The 20,396-nt window shown below is 42.4% G+C and overlaps 1 protein-coding gene and 1 long non-coding RNA gene across 16 annotated transcripts in view; both read right to left on the bottom strand.

The window, feature by feature from the left end:
- The window catches only part of LRRTM4 (leucine rich repeat transmembrane neuronal 4), a 328,498-nt gene that overhangs the window by 62,592 nt on the left and 245,510 nt on the right, over positions 1-20,396 (bottom strand). The gene's annotated exons all lie outside the window — the stretch shown is intronic.
- Positions 864-17,348, bottom strand: LOC310886876. The gene is made up of 3 exons (XR_014575532.1): positions 10,991-17,348; positions 2,011-3,161; positions 864-1,052 (listed from the first exon to the last, which is right to left on the bottom strand). It is a non-coding gene; the product is annotated as an uncharacterized lncRNA (long non-coding RNA).

Here is a 20,396-nt window from a genome sequence, read left to right on the forward strand (position 1 = left end):
TGAACCCTTGGTAATTTACAGTTTCTACTGATGCTGAAGAGACAAGACCCCAACGTGGCTTTTTAATCACTAGCTGGTGTTTTCATAGGAATACTGACAGAATCTAGAAAGATGCTCTAATTTTTTAGAGCATCTTTTTTAGTTTCGCCCTCAACTAAACCGAGTAAGCCAACTCCTAAGACACAACACCACTGAGGCCAGTGGAGTCATGTTAATGCAGACCAGCTGCTGCTCTCAATTACCCCCACCTATATGATTGATTTTTACACAATTAAAATGGGCTTTGCATTGCTCAGATGGGTAACATCCAAGAAGTACAATGGTCTCCATAATGGCCAGTATGACAGCTGGCGATCCGATGTATTTAGATACTTTTGGGGTGACGCAGAGCAGCAGGTAAAGCCAGACGAAAGCACGTTACAGACACATATTTCACGATGAACACCTCTTCGTGCCAGGTCCATCACACAGGACAGCTCTACTGACTTCAGCACAGCTGTCTGCACCTACCCACGAACGATACTGGTGTAACATTTATTTTCCGCAGGTAGATCAACTGCTGTCACACAATATGCATTTCAATATCAAATGCATAAGCATTGTTGCAAATCCACATCACTGTATTTTACAGTATCTGCTGCTTTCTTAAATATGTTTTTCTTTCCTTTAATTCATTAAACTCAGAAGCAAACAGAGAAGTTCCCTATGTATTTCAAAGGGTTTAGGAAGCAGATCCCAAATGAAAGCCAGATATACCTTAATTCAGCTGTTAAATCACACTATTGATTTAATACATGTGAACATTCCCCTCACCTTGCTTGGATCAGGTCGGATCAGATTATTCAAGATGATAAGGTGGAAGTGTCACTTGAAGGCAAAGAGAGATAAAGGATTAGCTGAACATTCTGACTGGGAAGTGGATCATATTTTACCCTCTGTCAGCTCAAATGTCTGACAATTCACAGCAGCACCCTGCGCTTCATCTGAACCGCTCAGCTGATGCGGACGGAGGGAGAAGCTCACGCCGGAGAACCCTCTTCTGCTGGAGAAGCCTACAGGTAAGGAACGCAAAACCATCTTTCAAGATTTCTCAGATGCAAAGGATTCACGAAATGCTGCATTTGTCTCTGCCCCGAGTTTACTTTCTGGTCCTTTTCTTTACGCCCAATGCCAGGAGCAGAGGCGAGGCGTCTGTCCGCACCCCTGCACCGTGCCAGCACTAAGGCAGAGACATGATGGAAATAAATGGGCCTGCTTTCAGCGCCTCTCCCCTGATTCCAAGCCTCTTAGTCTGCTATTGATTTGTGCTACGTACAGCACAGCACCAGAAATCCCAGCCTGAGTTTCACAATTAAATTTAGGAATTCAGCACTGCCGTGGGCCAGTCGGTATTACAATAATACTTTCATTAGCGCTAACAAAACAAGGAGGGAGAGAACGAAAGTTCCAGCACTGACTTATTTTGAAGCTCCTTTAAAGGACACTATTAGGGCAGAGAGGATGATTCTGAGCAAAGACTCCCTGAGAGCACTTTTTAAAGAGGAACTGAGATTCGTCAGGCACCAATTTAAAAGCGGGCCCGCAGACAGACGTGCAAAACGCATGATGGAAAGTGCTTTGGGACCGTGACTGGTGCACATGTACAAGGTGAACGTGGGCAAACGCTTCCTTCCTTGTGTCAAATGGAACGGTCTGGACTAAGAACGCTATTTTCCCCTATTTATCATGGAAATAACACACTGTGCTGCTGGAAAGCCATGCTCTGCCTTGCGTATTGCAGCCTTGCAAGTGGCTTATGGACCCAGCACTTTCCTTTTCTTAGGTAAAGTATTAAAAATATAATTAAATATAATAAAATAAAAATATAGTTAAAATATAATTAAAATATAAAGTAGGAAGGTCAAGTATTGTCTTCTCTTACAGAGCACATGGCAGCGGAAAGGACCTAGCACGGTTAACACCATCACCCCTTTCTGCTTTAAGCACAAAAGCAGTGAGGAATTGAGCTACCTGGAACGATTTGGGCCTCTTTCCCTGCACGTCTGGGTTTCACTGCCATCAGCAGCCCATCCCGTGTTCGTTTTAATAACGCTGGGATTCCATCCTTATGTGTCCATTTGCATGACTAATGCTCAGCCGAATGCCTAAATCCTCGACTGAAGTCATCAGCATTATGCTCATTTCTATTCTTCAAGCCTCACTTCCCTTCACTAGAGACCCACAACTGCGTCCCATCGCTTGCTATCAGAGACAACAAAGTTACACGAGCCTTTTCAAGCTGGTCTGGCTCATTTGCTACTCTGGAAATGAGCGATTTTCTTTTGCCTCTAATTTTCTAACCACAACGCTCGTATGCAAACGTCCATGGCCCTTCTCTCCCGGAGAGAGAGAAATATGGTCAACTGCAATTATTAATTCTGTATTGTTGTTATGACTTTAAACTGTTCTTTAAAGCCACTGTGGTCCCTTTCAAGCAGTGGAGAAAAAGAGCACTTTAATCACTAAAAGCGCATTAAAAATTCAACACTTGAAGCCTGCCTAATAGATTGATATTTCCCATGAGCTGTCAGGGTAAGATTAGCTATTAAAAATTCACTTGTCCAGAGGCATGTTAAATCTACCTGAAATTGGGCTCTGCTTGTTTTCGTGCTTGTTTGTATGTTTAAAGAGATGCTTAAATTTCGATCTCTTCGCAATTTAAATAAACCAGAGAAATGTGTGTCTTTTTACAATGTTTTAAGATCAACTTTTAGTTCAAACGCCGGCAGACACTTGATCCTGCTTGCCCTTTCCAAAATGCCACGGCTGCCTTGATGTCTGTAGCAAAGCCTAGATAAGGAGCGCCGTGCAATCATTCTTGCTCTGAATTTGAAGCCTTGTGTCTTCAACTCCCCAAACTCTGCTTTGTCACCACAAACTTTTCCATTAGCTGGGATGAGGGCTAAATTACCGCAGAGACACCTCCAGCTGCAGAGAACCAGGCAGGTCAGTTAAAGGTGATGCTGAGCCTCTGAAAGCGCACAGCCTTCTGCAGACAGAGCCGAGGGAAGGCACACGATGGTAGGAGTCTGGCCATGGACTAAAACTTGCCAGAAGCCACCTTCCTCAGTTCTTTAGTTCTTCCCTTCACTCCTTCAGAGATCTGCAGGAAATCAAGCCTGCTGGTATTGGCAAAGCAACAGGGATGTTTAGTGAAAGACACCACGTTTTTACAAAAAAAAAAAAAAAAAAAAAAGAAAGAAAATCAACCTGCTGCAGTCCTCCCACCTGCCAAACCCAGACTTTGGTCATGGCCCAGCTCAAAATGCTACCGTCAGGATGTGTTGGGATTTTCCAGCCAAAGGAACCCTGTCACCAGCCAGGATGCTAAAGTGCAATGCAAACACAGAATTAAAGGAGTCCCCATCCTCAGCAGGCTTGCACACTAGTGCAAGAGACCTCAAACAGGATGTAAAAGCAGAGACTGAAGTAGCATCGATCAGCATCGCAAGCTCTCATCACAACGTCTCGGCAGATCGATTGTTGTCAACCTTTTTTTTTGGTCTAGTTCCCCCATAAAAAGAGAAAGAACCTGCCTGCCTCGAAGCCTGGCAGTGTTGGACACCTTGTAGCTTTCTGATCGTAAACAAGTAACACACACAATTTAATTTAGAGGAAAATCTGAACTGTGTTTGCCAGTCTAAGTGAATTCTCCTATGACGAAGATTCTATAGATAGCTTTCTATTGCATTTCATGGTATTTCTTCCACTGTGATGTTACAAGCAGAAACCACACTGGGAACAATTTAGGACTGAATAGAAAATGATAATGTCTAGACAGCAACTATGCCTGAAGTATTTTCGAGGAATATGAAAACAAGAATTCCCATCAGTTCTGGGCTGCTAATAGCTAGAAGCTAATAATGACAATGTTAATTTTGATTTAAACAGATTCAAGGCAGGTATTTTCAAAACAAACTCAATGACCTGGAATAGGAATTCTAATTTTCAAAGCTGGACAATTATTAATCATTTATATTATTCAATTAGCACCGACATTTCTAATGAGTAACATTCTTTATGTTTCCATCTGGTACTCAGACGCATCACTTAATTTTATTCTTAAGAAATAAACGGAGCTGCAAAAGGTTTTTTGATGCACATCCAAAGGAAGGAGAGTGATATTTGTCACTGGTTCCCCTTTTTCGTTCTAGAAAAAACATTCCCTCGGAAAAAAAAAAATAAATCCTGAGAGTATTTACTTTTTTTTTTAAATGTCTTCTATTCCCTCTCAAACTTATTTTTAATGAAACTTACAAAATTTTGTTCACTGAGCATTTTCCTCATCTTTCTTTGGTGCTAGAAGGCCAGTCAGGCTCAGATGTTCAGAAAGACGTCTTCATGCAAGTATTTACACAGCGAACTACCCAGACTAAAACTCATTGCTTCAGCTAGTCAAAAACATTCCTATAAAACCTTTCTCCTCGTATCAAAACAGGCTGCTCTGACTCATTAGAAACACCTTACAGAAACACGTCGTGTCAAAATACTTGCAGGAGAATTTCAAAGCATTTGGTTCTACTCAGGTCAAATAAAGTCAAATTTGCAGCATTTAGTAATTACCTCCGTTTCGTGAAAAAAAAAAAAAAGCTTTGATTTTTTAAACAAATGTGGATTTTGAAGTGTAAGAATTTCTGTGTACCTGTCAGAAATACATATCTGAGTCCATTCCTATATGTCCACAACAAGAGGTTCATTATTAAACGCATGATTCAGAGCTCAGCTAAGTCTGGCAGCTCAGCTCCCACAGCCGCTCCTAGCTTCTTGGCTTTATCCTGAGTGAGCAAGAAAAATGAGAAGAGGAAAACCACTTTTTTCACCAGTAGAGACGCTCCGAATCAAATCAGCCCCTCCTGAACGTGGCAGAACCCTTCCCATTAGCAAAGCTGCTTGCAGCCTCGGCCAAACACTACAATTTCAAGGGAACAACAGAAGCGGTCTTTAGGGTCTCTAACCCAAGTGGCTCCTTCAAACGGTACCCTGCCCATAACAACACCATTTTATTCTATTGGTGGAGTCTCTGCACGACTGCCCCGATAATGAAGTCCATAAAGGATGCCGTCTGCCTTCTGCAGAGAGACGGGAGCAGCCACTGCCTGGCAGGGAAGGAAATCAATGACTCCAGTGCAAGCACCCTGTTGGCTACAGTGTGGAGTTATCAATTTTCTTCCCAGCTAGACAGCAGCTGCTTCAGTCACTCCACTTTTTTTTTTTAAGAACAAAAAAGAAAGCAGAAAACAAAACAAAACAAAACAAAAAAACAGAAACCCAGACACACACAAAAAAATAAACAAAAAGAAACCAAACCAAATCAAACCCATCCTCTGGACAGCAGTTGGCCATGGCATCATAAATCAGCTTGGAAACATTTATAGGAAGGAATCTCGTATTCATGTCAAGCTGAAGGTCCAGGACCTTCCAGTAAGATTTCGGTTTTTACCCAGCAGAATATGCAAGCCTTCAGCCTTAAACACCAGGGCACATGCTCAGCGCCATGCACAGACCTGACTCGGAAAGCAGATTGCCTCGGCTGCCCTAGAGCTGAACCTAGAGCTGCAGAAGGCTCTCCCACCAGGGCAGGGTCTGGCTCACTGTCTTCCACTAAATATATTCAGCTCAGCATTGGTAAAATGAGTCATGTCTTCAGAGCCCGATCTTCCTATTAAGGGAAAATAATAAAAAAGGATATCCGTAACTAGGCAATGAGCAAACAGCTCAGCTCCCCTGAACGCGCTGCTCGTGCTGCTCCCTGGTCTGCTGGCTTCTAGCACCGGGCCAGCCTTCACCTGGATGAAACGACCGCTGAAGGGAGCGGTGCTCTGCTGGTGGTGGTTGCTCCAGTACTCACTGCTAATGCATCCCGACTGCTTGTTTTAAGGAAGGGCACAGAGAGACACAGGCAGATCAAGATTTCGGCTGCATAAATTGTTCCAAGAATTCTGGGAGAGTTAAATCAGCACTTTCCAGAACAAGCACGGCTTTGGAGTATGAGAATGCTCTTTAATGTGTTCTCCTTTTAAAATACAGGTAGAATAAAACTATTGGAAGTGCCACTGCAGTGAGAAAGATGATGAAATAAACACAAAGTCATCCGTTAAAAGCTCGCAGACCTACCCGGTTTTTCCATAGTGACTTTGGAAAGTCATTTGCAGAGCAACGAATTCATGAATGCTAATGACAAATTAAGTTTTAAACTTACCGTACATAATGGTAATCACCTGTGCGTGTGCATTTATCATATGGTAAATGAGTTCTACGTGGTAACTCCTTGGAGAGGAGAGTAGCGTTGTGCTTGAGACAGATGGGATGACGGCACGGACAAGACCGATGCCCTACAGCACATACACACCTTGGTCACCCCATGGGTGGTGGCTTCCTTCCCTGCCCACGTGCCCAACTCTGTCCTGGCAAGTTCACAGCATTTCAACACCCTCATGGGTTCTGTATTAAATCGTTGGTGCCTTTCGATTTTAGCTAGACTTTTACATTAATAAAAGCGCTTTCCCCTTGGATGGCACGCAATGGATGAGTACAATCATCATGAATCCATAAAATATTCCAGGACACTCAATAAACTTGATACGGTGCATGCAAGCCCATAATTAGTACGGCAAAAGTAGCAGGTATTTCATATTTAACCAACTGCGAGCGTCAGCTCCGCGTACATGCATCACTGAAAGACTAAGTGAAGAAGGAAAAATAAGGAACCACTAAATATATTTATTTCAGACAAACAGAACACCAGGCACTCACACAGACAACGCTAGCTTAATGTAATAATTTAAAGCTTGGGCTCCTATGGTAGCATTACTGAACAAAGCTATTTTACATGACAGAATACGATTTCACACCATTCATTTTATTATTCTGCCAATTGCCTACATCAGTTCTGAACTGGGCCAAGTGGAAACCTGAACACAAACACTAAAAAAACGAGCCCGTGAAAATTCTCATCCTCATCACCTCATTCCACGACTCCTGGACCGCTACCAAATTAGCTCACTGCTTTTCCTTGCACTCAGGTCAAGACCTGCTGACCCCGAGCCCCTGCCTGCTTGGCTTCTTTGGGGCAGGAGGATGCTCGCCCCGGCAGCCGCCAGGTGAAGCACACGTCCCGCGTGCCACAACAGGTTTCTGACTTTCAAATGGAAGCCTCCAGGATCGAGACAAATCCATCATTCTAATGCTCAAAACTGAGCTGTTGAAACCAAAGGAAATGAATCCGCACAGTGGATCACTAGCCATGTGTAGAACGTCGCTCCCAGAATTAATAGGTACTATGTCATGCCTTTGGACGGCTTTCAGCCCGTTCCTAGTCAGCTAAAAAGGACAGAAGGAAATTTCTGCCCTCTTTCCCCCTGCTCTCTGTCCCTGCCTGCCCCCTTTTAAAATCCACGGCGGTGAAAACCGAGTAATTCATAATTTAATTCTAGCAAAATAAATACTGCTAAGCATAAACCTAAAGATTAATTAACGAAACAGCTGAATAACGAGAAGCTACAAGCTCTTTGCAGACGTGGGACTGTCCCGGACTGCCTGGAAGCCCCCTTGGACCAGGGCTCCAAAGCACCACGCCTTCTGCAGCAGCAAACAACAAAAATGAAGCGTGATCTTACTGCTCCAACTTCGCCAGACTTCAGCGCCTTTTCTGGTTTCGGACTGGCTGTGAAATCGAGGAGCGCTGCTTATTTTTAATTATACAGCCATAATAAAATCCAGGTAAAACTCTACAGCCGCTAATTAATAACGAACGTATGGTTCCTTTTACCCTAAGTTTCACAGTGCTTTCTGAGCCTTGGGATGCATCGCAGTGATCCACGCAGCGAACAGCTCCTTTTAGATTGCTAAACCTGGCTACACAACAGGGCAATGAAACGCACGAGCCCTGTGTGGAACAACAGGTCCCACAGCTTAGTTCTGTCCTGAAATAACACACAAAATTGAGAGTGTCCCTATTTCTCTCCACTTTAACCCCAGGCTCAAGTCCTAGAGGAACCACCGAGTTACCTCCGTACTTTTTCAGTGTCTCACATTTTCCCCTCCAACACAGTCAAGGGGCTGTGCAGCCTTCCCCATATTTTCTCAGCTCAAAGCAATGAATAACAGCATGTTCCCTGTCAGGTCTGCAGCTCTTGACGTATAGCGGCACAATGCTACAGCCAGGGATTTTTTTCTGGCAGTGTTCTCGGTCATTCAGCCTGTCTTTCCAGTGAGGAACATTTTCCAGTTTTCTGAAATAAGCAGGTCTGGTTTGGCCTCTACTTCAGACAGAGCAGGTGGAAAATATCCCAACATCTTCATTCCAGCAGTCTTTGAAACCGTGTAGACCAGAGAGCGAACGTTTGAAGCTGGAGTGACCATGAATAAAGTGGGTAAAACAGGGGGCGAGGGAAGGAGAAAGGAGGATGGCAACACATACTTCTAAACGTACATATAGCAAAAAGCCTAAAAGGGCTGCTTCCCCAAACGTTGCTTTGTGGTGACAAAGTTGGGTATCTCAAAAAAGTAGTATTTTTAGCTGCTGCATTGCTCTAATCCATGAGCTGAGGGATGGCTTCCAACATGAAGTGCGTACCCAAAATGATTTCAGGTGGTTACATCTACCCCATCTGTCCGTACAGAAAAATATCTTGAATTGCTTAAAAAGTCACCATTAGACAGTACTAGAAGAAAATGACTAAAGTTCTTAATAATGATGTTAATGCTAGTCCACTTTCTTGTTTTCTGAAAACAGAAAAGAATCCCAAGATCTCACTTCAAAACGTTACGGCTGACAGGCATTCACCATCCTTGATGATTTCAATAATTATCGTTGCTGAATGGATATATTGACCTGTAGCTCCTAGTGATGACCAATTTCCTTGTTGAGCTGTTACAACTGATAAATTACACTTAGCTGTGTATATATACAGTATATATATGAACAGACTCAGGAGCAAGTATTGAGAAAGAAGGATTCTGGTTTTAAAACCATGTAAGGGAAGCCACGCGAGTGCGATGTGCCAGAAAACCCCAGCACACAAAGCACTTCCCTTGCTCTGAGACTCACAGTTTGCACCCGAAGTAAAGCCATTAGCAGCCATTTTTTTTAAGAAGTCCTTTGCTGCTGAAGACGTTTCAATGCTAGATTACACCAGCTATCTGTTAGCTGAAGCAGTTTTACAGGAAGCCCAGCAGACACTTTCTGTTCCAGGTCACCTCAAGCATGCTATTCTGTTTGCTTCTCCAAATAAAACCAGTAAAACTAAGAAGCGCAGTTGTATATTCTAGGGAAATAATTCTTGGCACTGGAAAATAGGCGAGCCGCCAAAAGATTTTCCGATTTGCTCACTGCTATAACAAAAGCACTCCCCTGAACTGGAACTGAAATGGTGCAAGACACTGCTTTCTTCTCATCTGAAATGAAGGGGAGAACTCATTTGCAGATTTAACTCCTACCATATGCAGACATTTATTTACAGCTCTGCTGTCCTAGGAACTCGGATGACAGCGGTAGCCATAACGTCAGTACCTCTAAACTGGAAGTGAACTGATTTTCAGACATGTTGGGGACAGACACCTTTAAAAGTAAAGAAATAAATAAGAAGAACAAGCTGTTGGAAGGGCAACAGATGCAAATTCAAGATCTCTTGACTTTATTCCAAGCTTTTGCCAGTGACTTAATGAACAATCACAGACAAGCTACTTTGTGTTGTTTCTCAATACGTTAATTAGGAATAGCAATACTCATCTCACACACAGTTCTGCAGCTGAAAGGTGCTATGTACAAAGATTTTTATTTATTAAAAAAAAAAAAAGATAATAAACAATTTGCCAGAATTCTCCAAATCAAAACAAACAGCAACTTCCAATGAATGCCAAGCGCAACAACAAGCGGCTCTCTGTGCACCAAGTGGCACTATGCAGATCGGGATTCACTTGTCATGAAGCGCTACGCATTTAGGGCTATGTTCTAATAAATGAGAAGGAAAAATCCACGGAAAGTTTAGCAGTACAAATCTTTCCACATCTAACCACCACGTTTGAAAGAACGCATTCTGTATGTAAAATGCTCTCCAAGTGCCCACAGGCAGAACTCTCGCCGAAGGCAAGTAGCTTTGTGTGCCGCTATGAGGTGCAAGAGCGGGACTCTTAAAAACCCAAACCAACATCAAAATGCTGGTTTCAAAATTCCACTGTACCAAAATAAAGAACACAGCAGTTGCTCCTTGTCCACAAATGCTCAAGTTTTCATCTTAGATATCAATTAGCACGTCCTAGCGTTCATTCTCACGCAGATGAGATTCCCTCTGGTAGCACTACCTATCAGGATGTTTACGCAGACCTTGAAGTCTGAGGGTTTAATATCCCAGTCTAAAGGCTGGGAGGAGGAAGGGTCCTCCCTGGGTTTTATAGGGAAGATGGCAAGCACAGAAGGATGGCTTAACTTGTCACAGTGAACCTGCAACAGATCTGAAGCTTTAGCACTTGATGTGCTTTGAAGACAAAGCAAAAAGAATTTCATCCACCAGCAGAGTTTCGTACGTTCAGTTGCTGACACTCTCTCTGTTTTCAGTGAAATACGGAATACAACAGCTACAATTTAATTGTCTCGGCATTAAAAAAATCCTGCTAAACCTCCATCTACAACCACATCCTTAATTAAAAAACATTGCCTACTTTTTATTTATCAGAACTTTAAGTACACATAGCCTCAAAACTATGTTCTGAAAGCATTCTTTGTTTTAATTAAAGCCCATCTCATTTTTCTAATCAGCTCCAAAAGAATCAGGCAAGGTGATGCCACATTTTACTTAGCGGTGGAAAATCTTAGAGACACCGACCTATGCTGTAAGCCTCAGACTCTCCTAAAACAGAGCTGCAGAGGAACTCCGTCCCACAGCCACAGAAATAAACCCAAACATTCTGCACCTCCATTACCAATTTGCTGAATGTTGAGACGACCGCTCACCTGCGATGGATGAAGAAAAGCAGGAGCAGGGAGCTCAAAGCTCTTGTGAAAAGTCTCACCACTGCTTGGCACCAGAAACAGAGGTTCCTCATCTCCAAACACTCAACCAGACTCTGCCCCGGATTAAGTGATTTTAGCTTGACAAAAAAAACAAGCAGGAATTCCCCCAATCACTTTGCTAATTCAAGTTGCAGTTGCTTTGAGTTCCTTCTTTTAGCTGGTTCTGTGAACAGCTGTAATAACTACCAGACCACAGGTGGCTTTAATATCAGAGGCCTGGCTATCACTAAAACACACACAGTATCACAGGTGTGTAAAATTATATGGAAACATAAAAGATAAAATGAATATGTTATTAAAGTGTCTTGAAGAGATAATGAAAAAAAATCACTGTTTAATCTTGGAAAGTCATCATTTTTCTAATTTTAAGAACTCTTTAACATACCGACGTTATACTTGCGATCAGGAATTCGTGGCAGAGAGCCCCGTTAACCTCTGGAATTCATTGCTGCGGTGACTCTCGTGGTTAGGTACTTCCTAGACATTTGACTAAAAGAAGAATTATTAGGGAAATAAACTGACCTAATTTGCTATTATTCACAGAAATTACCTTATTCAGTGGGAATTAATCAAAACACAGCCAGGCCCGTGTACATAGCCTTGCTTTCTGCTACAAATACCGTCACTAAACTTGAAAATAAAAAGTGCCAAAGAAGTAAAACCAAGCAGTGAAGGAGCTTTTTCATTGCTTATGCATAACTGGAACCGGTAAAAGGTCACAGGATCTGATCCACTCTGTTGCAAGGAAATGGAAAACCTGAAATTGAGGGGAAAAAAACTCCACTCCTCTAACCCTGGAGTTCATTTAACAGAGAAAAAAAAAATGCGGGCCTTGCAGCAACAAAACTAATTAGAGGCAAATATTTGTGAAATGCATAGAGACCAGTTAATCATTTTGTAATGGCTCGATGTAAAACGTGGCATCTCCCACGCACCGTCTTGGAGGTGGCAGGATGCTGGTGAGTACCTGCTGTCCTGATGCTCCAGCACCAAAGCTTTTCAGTATGCAGCACCTGCAGTTCTCACTGGTTTTCAGTTTGTTGTTGTGGTTGCATTCTTTAACAGAGAGAAAGCAAAAATCTTTCTTCAGCCCTATTTCTTGGCCTTCAATCTTTTAGTGAGCAAGAATGAGCTGCTCTCTTGATTAAACATGGGACTCTGTTTTACTCCATCATTTCCAGTATTAGCACCAAGAAGAAACACATAAAAGCCTCACTGTAAATGAGCAAAGTTAATGAAAAAGAGCCATGTGAGGCTTGTAAACCATCTCAGTGTTTCAGATCTCACTAGAACCTATAGCTCTAGCATGGCATCTTGCTTAGAGAAAAAGTACTGCGTTGTAAATGGATCTGTAAATTATCTAAGGCTAATACAGGTAATTGGGAACGGTCAGGATGAAGAAAGCTGGAATGATCTCCAAGGCAGAAGAGAAAAGGCATCGAGAGGAGGAATTTGTGCCTGGATTTAACATTTTCAGGGCTCAGTTCTCACTGCAGCCTGGCCTGATGCAAAGCTTACTGACACCAGCCAACAGGGCTGGTCTGATTTCAGGAGGTTTTAGATCAGGCTCCCAAACCAAACACCTGTGTGCACTGGAGAGACGTGTGCTTTCTCATAACTGAATATTCATTAAAGGAAAACAGCCAACAGACACAAAAAGAAGAATATAATGAAACAGTACATGACTCAACAATAAATCATCATCGATTTCACTAAGCCCTCCTGAACCTGTTTAAATGAGGGAGAGCAAGCCCAAAAGGAAGCCACGCACAGTCTGCAACGTCGCATGCAAACTGCTGCAAAAGGCCCAGCAAACCAAGTGCACTTACCTGGCTGTGCTAATTACTCTGTTAGATTATTCAAAGATGATTTATAAATTGCCTGGAAAAAAAAGCCTATGTCCTTCTATATTTCCTTTTCTCTATTTTAATTCAGTCTCGCAATTACCAGAGCCTAATCTGCAATGTCCTGATGAACATTAATAATTAAAGTCCAGGTATTTGTTATGAATTCAATCTGACCTCGGGTTTTATTTTTTGTTCGGTTGCTGTTGTTTTCTTTTGAATCGGGAACATTGAGGAGACACTTGTTTATGGCATAAACAGACTGGCTCGTTCTTAACAAGACAAATATTATACCAAGTTAATTTGAAGGTAGTATACATAATGCAGCATATCAATTTTGTATGCCATATGGGATTGTGCCTGCATAATAACAACTTAAAAACAACACTGCGTTGCCAGTGACAGTTACTATACTGTAAACCATTTCGGTGGGGCACACACATTAATTTAATTCATTGCAGCAGGCAGGTAGGCATGCACAGAGAAAAACCACTGCGAAATGACAAATGCTTTACAATTTACAACATAAATAGCTCCTTCAAGACTACAACCCCCTGTCATGTCAGAAGCACCTTCTGGCACTACTCCAATTCATTAAGTCAGCCCCACTACGACAAAAAAATGTACCTGCAAACATACATTACAATCATTGCTAGCTCCATTTTCCTCTCCTCTTCATATGGATGCAATACCAGGGAATGCATTTTGGAGTTTTCATCTGAAACTCATGAGGAGTGCTATGCAATATAAACCTAGAAGCACTTCTCTCCTTTTCTCTTACAGACAAGAAGTTACTTGTGAACAAGCCCTCAACATCCATGACTCAAGAACTGCTTCACATGATACTGTGGGCAATGTGCTTAATTGGGGATCTCAAAAAGAGCTGGATTCATTTTAGGCTGACAGATACAGGCTTTAATCCCATCAACCCGTCGTGTCAACTCTGCCAGTGATGCTAGTACAAATAATGGAGAATTCCACTCATTTCGGCGGAGCTAAATCCTGTACTGGAGAACTTGGATATATATTTATCAGTAATACCATTTATTCATCAAGGATCCTGGAAGGCTGCCCAGCCATTCCACTTGAAGAGCACTGAGACTGCCTGCTTAATTTGTATAGGAGCTTCTGAGGTGGATACGTACAGAACATGAACATAGCAGGACTATACTTACTCTTTTTGCACTAATTTAACCCAACTAGCATGCATGAGAGAAGCAGGGAAAATGCTCACATGGGCTAGCAAGCACAGAAGGGATTGAAGGCTCTTAGCATTTCTATTCGGGTTCCTAACAGGGCCCATGAGTCCTCACTTATCTTGTTACGTCTCTTACCGTCATTTAAAACCTGCAAGAATATCTCTGGCTGTTCTACGATCACAGGGTGTACTTTCAGAAGTACAAAAATTCTCGCAACTTATCACAACAGTTTTTTTCCCCTCATTAAGAAAAATTAAGGTGCCAGTTTCCAAGCCAAAAATAGCTACGTGCCTAAGCACCTTTTATTCACGGATCTCTAAGTCAAGGCCCAAGACGGGCAGAGCTCTGTGTTCCCCAGCTGCTCGGCAGTCAGGCTTTCACGCTCCCTCTAACACGATGGAAATCAACTCACTTTGTGACCAATGCCACTTCTGACTGGTGAAGAGCAATCCTTTTACTTCAGACAACGTCCTTGCTTAGTATTTGAAAGTGACAGGAAAATTCCCCCTGCCTCCCAGAAAAAGCAAAACAAAAACCCAACACATTAGAGAAAATCCAGCACATCAGAGTGTCTTAAGCCAAAACACCTAAAAAAAAGAAGAAAGTAAGATTGCCCAGTGTTACAAATCAGCTGTAAATGCAAAGAAACTTTCTACAAGCTCTGTACAAGCTATTGTCTTTTCTGTCCTTTCTATTGACTATTTTAAGCCGTTTTATCTGCGCTGGCGTCATTTGTTGCTAACCAGAGTAATCTCCTTGCACATAAAAATGAAAAGGCTTCATGAGGTTACATAAAATCAACCAAGAATAGAAATTAATATACATGCTAAGGAATATACGGGCTGTTAGTGTGCAAGACAAGATTTAATCTTTGGGAAGCAAACATTCAGACGTCTTTAGAAGACATTCATCCGTTTGTATAAGAAATTACCACGTCTTGAACTGATTTATTCTGACAGACTCAGACAGGTTTGCAGGAGCAGCTGGTGTGGCAGCACCAGCTTTACAGGGAATGTGGTCAGTAGTATCACGCTCAGGACAATCACTTCGGCACTCTGGGGCATTCCAGAAGAGTAAAAAGGTAAATTGTCATGTTTCTGGGAAATTGGACATATTTCTGCACATCTATTACAATGTTTTCACACTTATCCAGAAGAAGAGCTTAAATAAAGAGGATGCCACAACTGACAGCCCCTTTCACCACCCTCCAAAACTACAAAAATGAAGCAGTCAATAATTCTGTGTCTGACAAATGGTTTCAGGGAAGTGAATGATTAGCATTAACACTAGGTAACGTGAGCAGGGCACACAGATGCCTTCCTACTATGCATTATAATGAAAATTGCAATTAAACTGTTCACAGCAACTTTTTTTTTTCTTTCTAAATTTTGTGTTTCAGAGTACGCGAATTTCTCCGTAAGCTTCCCTAATAATATTCCTTAGCATGCAGAGGTCACACCACTGTCCTCAATGCGTGGCTTTCTTTCTGTGACAAAACATCTCAAACCCTGGCCATTACGGAGCAAGGTATAAAACAGAACAGGAGCAAAGCAATGCAGTAGATTAAGCAAAATTCAGTTAAGTGCTGCTTTGAACAGAATGTGCATAAGCACTTTCCTGAGTGATGGCCTTAGCTCCGAATCTCATTAAATCACAGACAAAACTGCTGAAAGGACTTACCTGGCTTTAGCTCCTGAAAGTCACTGTAAAAAACATTTTAGGCACTTAGGAGCTCCATGTCTTGTCAATTTGCTGCCCCTATGATCACCGAGTCTTACCGGCAAGCCAGCAGAAGCGCTCTGCAGCAACAGCTCCTGCCCTCCCCCAAAGGCCTCCTCAGCATGGCGTCTCTCCTCGGCCACCAGAGCTCAGGAGCAAACGAACGTTCAGGCACAGCGCTGCAACTTCCAGACCCATCAACAGACCAGGGAGGAGGCCAAGCAGGCACAATACCTCCCCAGAGGAGACGTGAGGGCAGCCTGACGGCCAGGGCTTGCCTCTGCAAGATGGCGGCAAGAGGCCTGTGAGGCCTGAGGAGCGCCGGACCGCCAGCGCCCTGCTGGGCCCGCACCTCTGGGGCACAGCGTGGTGGAAGCATGGCCACATCAGGCCCAGATCTAAATATGAAATTTGGAATATCGAACATCAAAAATGACATTGAAATGTCAGTGCTAACCCAGTAACCAAAACCGGGGTACCCTCAAACACAGAGGAAACTGATGCCCTAGTTTGAAAGGTTTCGAGTCACCACGATTACAAAAGCTGCCACAGTGCCCTCCTTGAACGTGAAAAGCCCAAGACACCCTCCATTTTTAATTCACTTTGCTAGTTACAAACAATAGAGATGCTTCAGAACAGTGAATTACGCTCTCTCTCACACTCTGAGCACTGCAGTAAGAATGAACAATGAGATGTGACTATGATGGAGAGCCAGCCTTTACATCTAAATTTTAACTGAGAAGTCTTTCTGCATACCTTCCCTCACTTATACCATTGCGAACTGCGAGTACTACAATGCTATCTGCAAAGTAATTAATCTTCTTACTTATTTCAATCCCTTGTCTGCCAAACTATTATGAAAAATTCTCATGCATCCTGTTTCTGTAGTAAGATACTGCTCCTGAATTATCTGCACATTGAGCATTAATGATGAGATGCCTTGTACCTCTGTAGGATAAGATGTCTCCAGGTTTAAAGATCCTAATGATTTCCTTGGTGAAATAAATCAGTATGCCTGATAAAAGCACTCCTCCATCCCTGACAGACTGAATCTGTATTATCATGCCCAGCACAGATGACTTATCTGTGTTCTCAGAAAAGTGGGGTTATAGCCTTCTGCTTTGTACTACTGTAACCACGTAACAAAGCGTTAAAAACTGCCAACAGCAGCAAGGCTGTCCCCTTCCCACGTGTAACCCTACCTACTGAGGTAAATACACTCACTTAGTATAAAGAGAGTAAATATTTTTACGGCGTGGGTTAGACAAAAGGTGTGCGTCAGACACATTTGGCTTCCCTGCTGGCAGGCAGCAGCAGGTGGGTGCACAGAAGTGACCCAGCACCGTGGCTGGGGAAGCTGATACCCTGCAGCATCACAGCTCCACGCCGAGACTGAAGCCGGGGACACGGCGAGGAAAACCTGCCTTGGAAAGACGCATCCCAGGAGAGGTCCCACATCACCAAAAGCAGCACTGGATGCGAAGGATCCTGTGGTGCCAGGAGCCAACCTATACCACAGCACAGCAATAAGCATGCGTTACTTGTCTTACCCATCGGCAAGAAGATATTCTTGGAGGCAGGCTGGATCCTTGGAAGCCATTATCTACCTCATGGAGCATTGCTCTCTTTGGCTGACTTGGTACCTCCTCTTCATTCTTTCTCGGTTTTGATCCACAGCCAGGGATCAAGCCTTGCAAAACAGAAACTCAAGCTATTGTAGCTTCCAATTACTCTTCCCTCCCCTTTTCAAATGATCCCAGCTAATTACCCTGAGTGGACAAAACAAATGCTGCTTGCCAGATGAAACAACATGGTAATCAGCAGCACTGTGCCAAACAGATAGTCCTCAATTAAAAAAAAAAAAAAAAAGGTTAAAAAGAGGCAACAAAACCACGAAAAACAAACACCACGCTATTGAGATCAATGTCTTTTTTGCCACGTATGGAGTTGATTCATGGTCTTTCAATGATTTTACCAGGAAGCTGAAATAGACATATCTGAAATTTGCATGTGTCTATATTATACAGAGTAACTCATTTAAATCAGAGGGGCTTTCAAGTCTTTTTATTAAGAAAGCAAAGATAATGACTCAAAGAAAATGCTAATTTTATTTGGTGGTTCTCTTCCCATTCAACTTCACTGATCAGAGAGACAAATTAAGAAAGATAGTGTGCTTACCCAGAAGTAATTTGTTAGACATCTTCAAAAATCGATGCTTGACACAAGTGAGTATCTTTTTGCAATAGAATTTTATTTGTCATGTTGGGCTAGGAGCATCAGTTAATAATTCACTCCACAGTTCCATAAACCTCCATTGCTATCTTTCACACAACCTTGCAGTTTCACAGGCTGTTGTTAGGAGTAGCTTAAAATAGTCTGTTATCAGTGCTGACCCTCACTGTTATAACTCAAACAGATGCACTATCTGTGATCATTCTGACAAGGAAACAAAATAAACAACCCAGTAACTTTGAAAAGGACATATACACACTGAATACATACACATATAATGGCTAGCCACTCAAGAGCTCCTACCGTAAGCAATGGAAAGGTCAAAGCAGCAACTCAGATCTGCTCTCCCAAACCCCACCATTACAAACTGGCGATGGGGCAGAGCCCCTAAGCTCTGACTCAGACCAGGATTTTCTGTTTTCCCAACTTATTGGATGCTTGCATGTATGCCTGTGGCTTAAACGGTAAATTAAGAGTCCAGAACAGCCAAGCTGCAGAGGTCAAGGCACCTGGGCTTACCGTGGTTTGAGTTCACCTATCCAAAGCAGCCAGGATGTGGGCTTAGGATCTACAATGGAACCCACAGAAATCTCAAAAACAAAGATTAAAAATATTAAGTAGGCAAACCAGCTTGGAAATGGCACCTCCTTTGAGTCAAACACGCTGTTCATCATTCTGAAAGTGTCATCTTTAGTGGCAAAAACCATCATACCTGATTTAGTTCATCATCCTGATTTTCGAACTCATGAAATAGTGCGTCAGCATGAATTCACTGTACTCTAAATGCCACAAGTCTTTGGTCCAACAAGTAACATTTTTTGTTCAGTGACAGCAAATTACACACGCAGAGGCAGAATTCCTTCTCTCAGCCATCACATGGCTAAGGTGCCACCAGAGGGGTGCAGCGTGCCCCAGCCCTTCACAGAGGTGCTAAATCTGGTCACTTCTCCCCTGCTGCTGATGCTCCACACGTGGGGTTAAGACTGCAGCACATAAGCACCGAGACCGATAAACAACTCCCCACATACCTGTTCTACTACAGTTATCTGTTCCCTGAAGTCTTCACACGACAGCTGGCCACGGCAGCAGCTCTGTTGACCCCAGAGCTGAAGGAAATTCCAAAGTTTCTGGCTGAAATTTCACTTCTCCTGGTTATTGCATGCGTTCAGTTCAGTTTATTCCCGTGGCAGAGATGGAACCTGTGATTGCTACAACTTTTTTTGACAGCACAGTAAACTCTCCATAGACTCCCATTATCTCTCTTCCACTTAGCACATCTCAGTAATGTAATGTTGTCTCCACAGGCTTGCGCATTCAAATGGGCAAACAATTGCAGAAACAATTCCACACTACGCTAGGAAATGGGGAATTATTGCTACTGGAAATCAGAACAGAAATAACTGTGGGGTAATGCACAGCAGTCATTTTTAAATGCAGAATGTAGGATGCTGTTAATGCAATTTAACTTTTAACACAATAGGAGTTCCCGAAATACCCAACTTTGATGGATTCTATACAAGCATATGAATACACCTGTAGATTTGACTGCATGATGCCAACAAGGAGACTATTTTGGTGCTCTGTTGTTTACAGTCGAAAGAAACAAAACCTGGCAGAGTGAAGAAACACTGAGAAAACAGACAAGCTAACCCAAATTCATTTTCTCACTATTGTAAACTCTTCCTTTAAAATGCAGGATACGCAGACAGATGGGCGTTAGGAGCAAAATCCATATGCTTTCTTTAAAAAGTCTCGCAAAAAACTCGCTGAACTGTGTTTGTGGAATTAATCAGAGCAGTGGCAAACATTTCGGATTTGTAATGTGCATAACCAGTGTTGCTATAGCTAAGGCTGAATTGTTCCATTACAAACTCTGATGTTATGAGCTTAATATTCCTAGCTGTGAGAAAAACAGTTTGGGCTAAATGCGGAGGGAATGGTTCTGAAAAAATACCTACCTAAATTCAGACTTTCTGGCAGTAACACAAAATATATTTACTACTGAGCTAAAAATCAATAGGTAAGGAAACAGGGGAAAATACCTTCCTGATCTCTGCAATAAGTAAACACATTCGTTCCCATTATTTTATAAGGATATCATTAAAAAGTCTGCACTGTGAACAATCTGCAGACAGTGCAAGCAAGACTGGACAGAGAATTAATTATAATTGTCAGGAACACTATCAAAAAAAAATTAAAATGTTATATTTCTAGCTTTAAAGCTTTGCATATTTGTAACTAACCAGATATTCTCCAAGAAGGGAAGGTTAATAGCATAATTCTGAGAACTACCAGCAAACAGTTGTTACTGTGGTTCAGACAGAAATTCTAAAAGAATAGGTTGGGAACGTT

This window comes from Anser anser (genome assembly GCF_964211835.1).
Source record: "Anser anser genome assembly, chromosome: 26".
NCBI classification, from domain to species: domain Eukaryota; kingdom Metazoa; phylum Chordata; class Aves; order Anseriformes; family Anatidae; genus Anser; species Anser anser.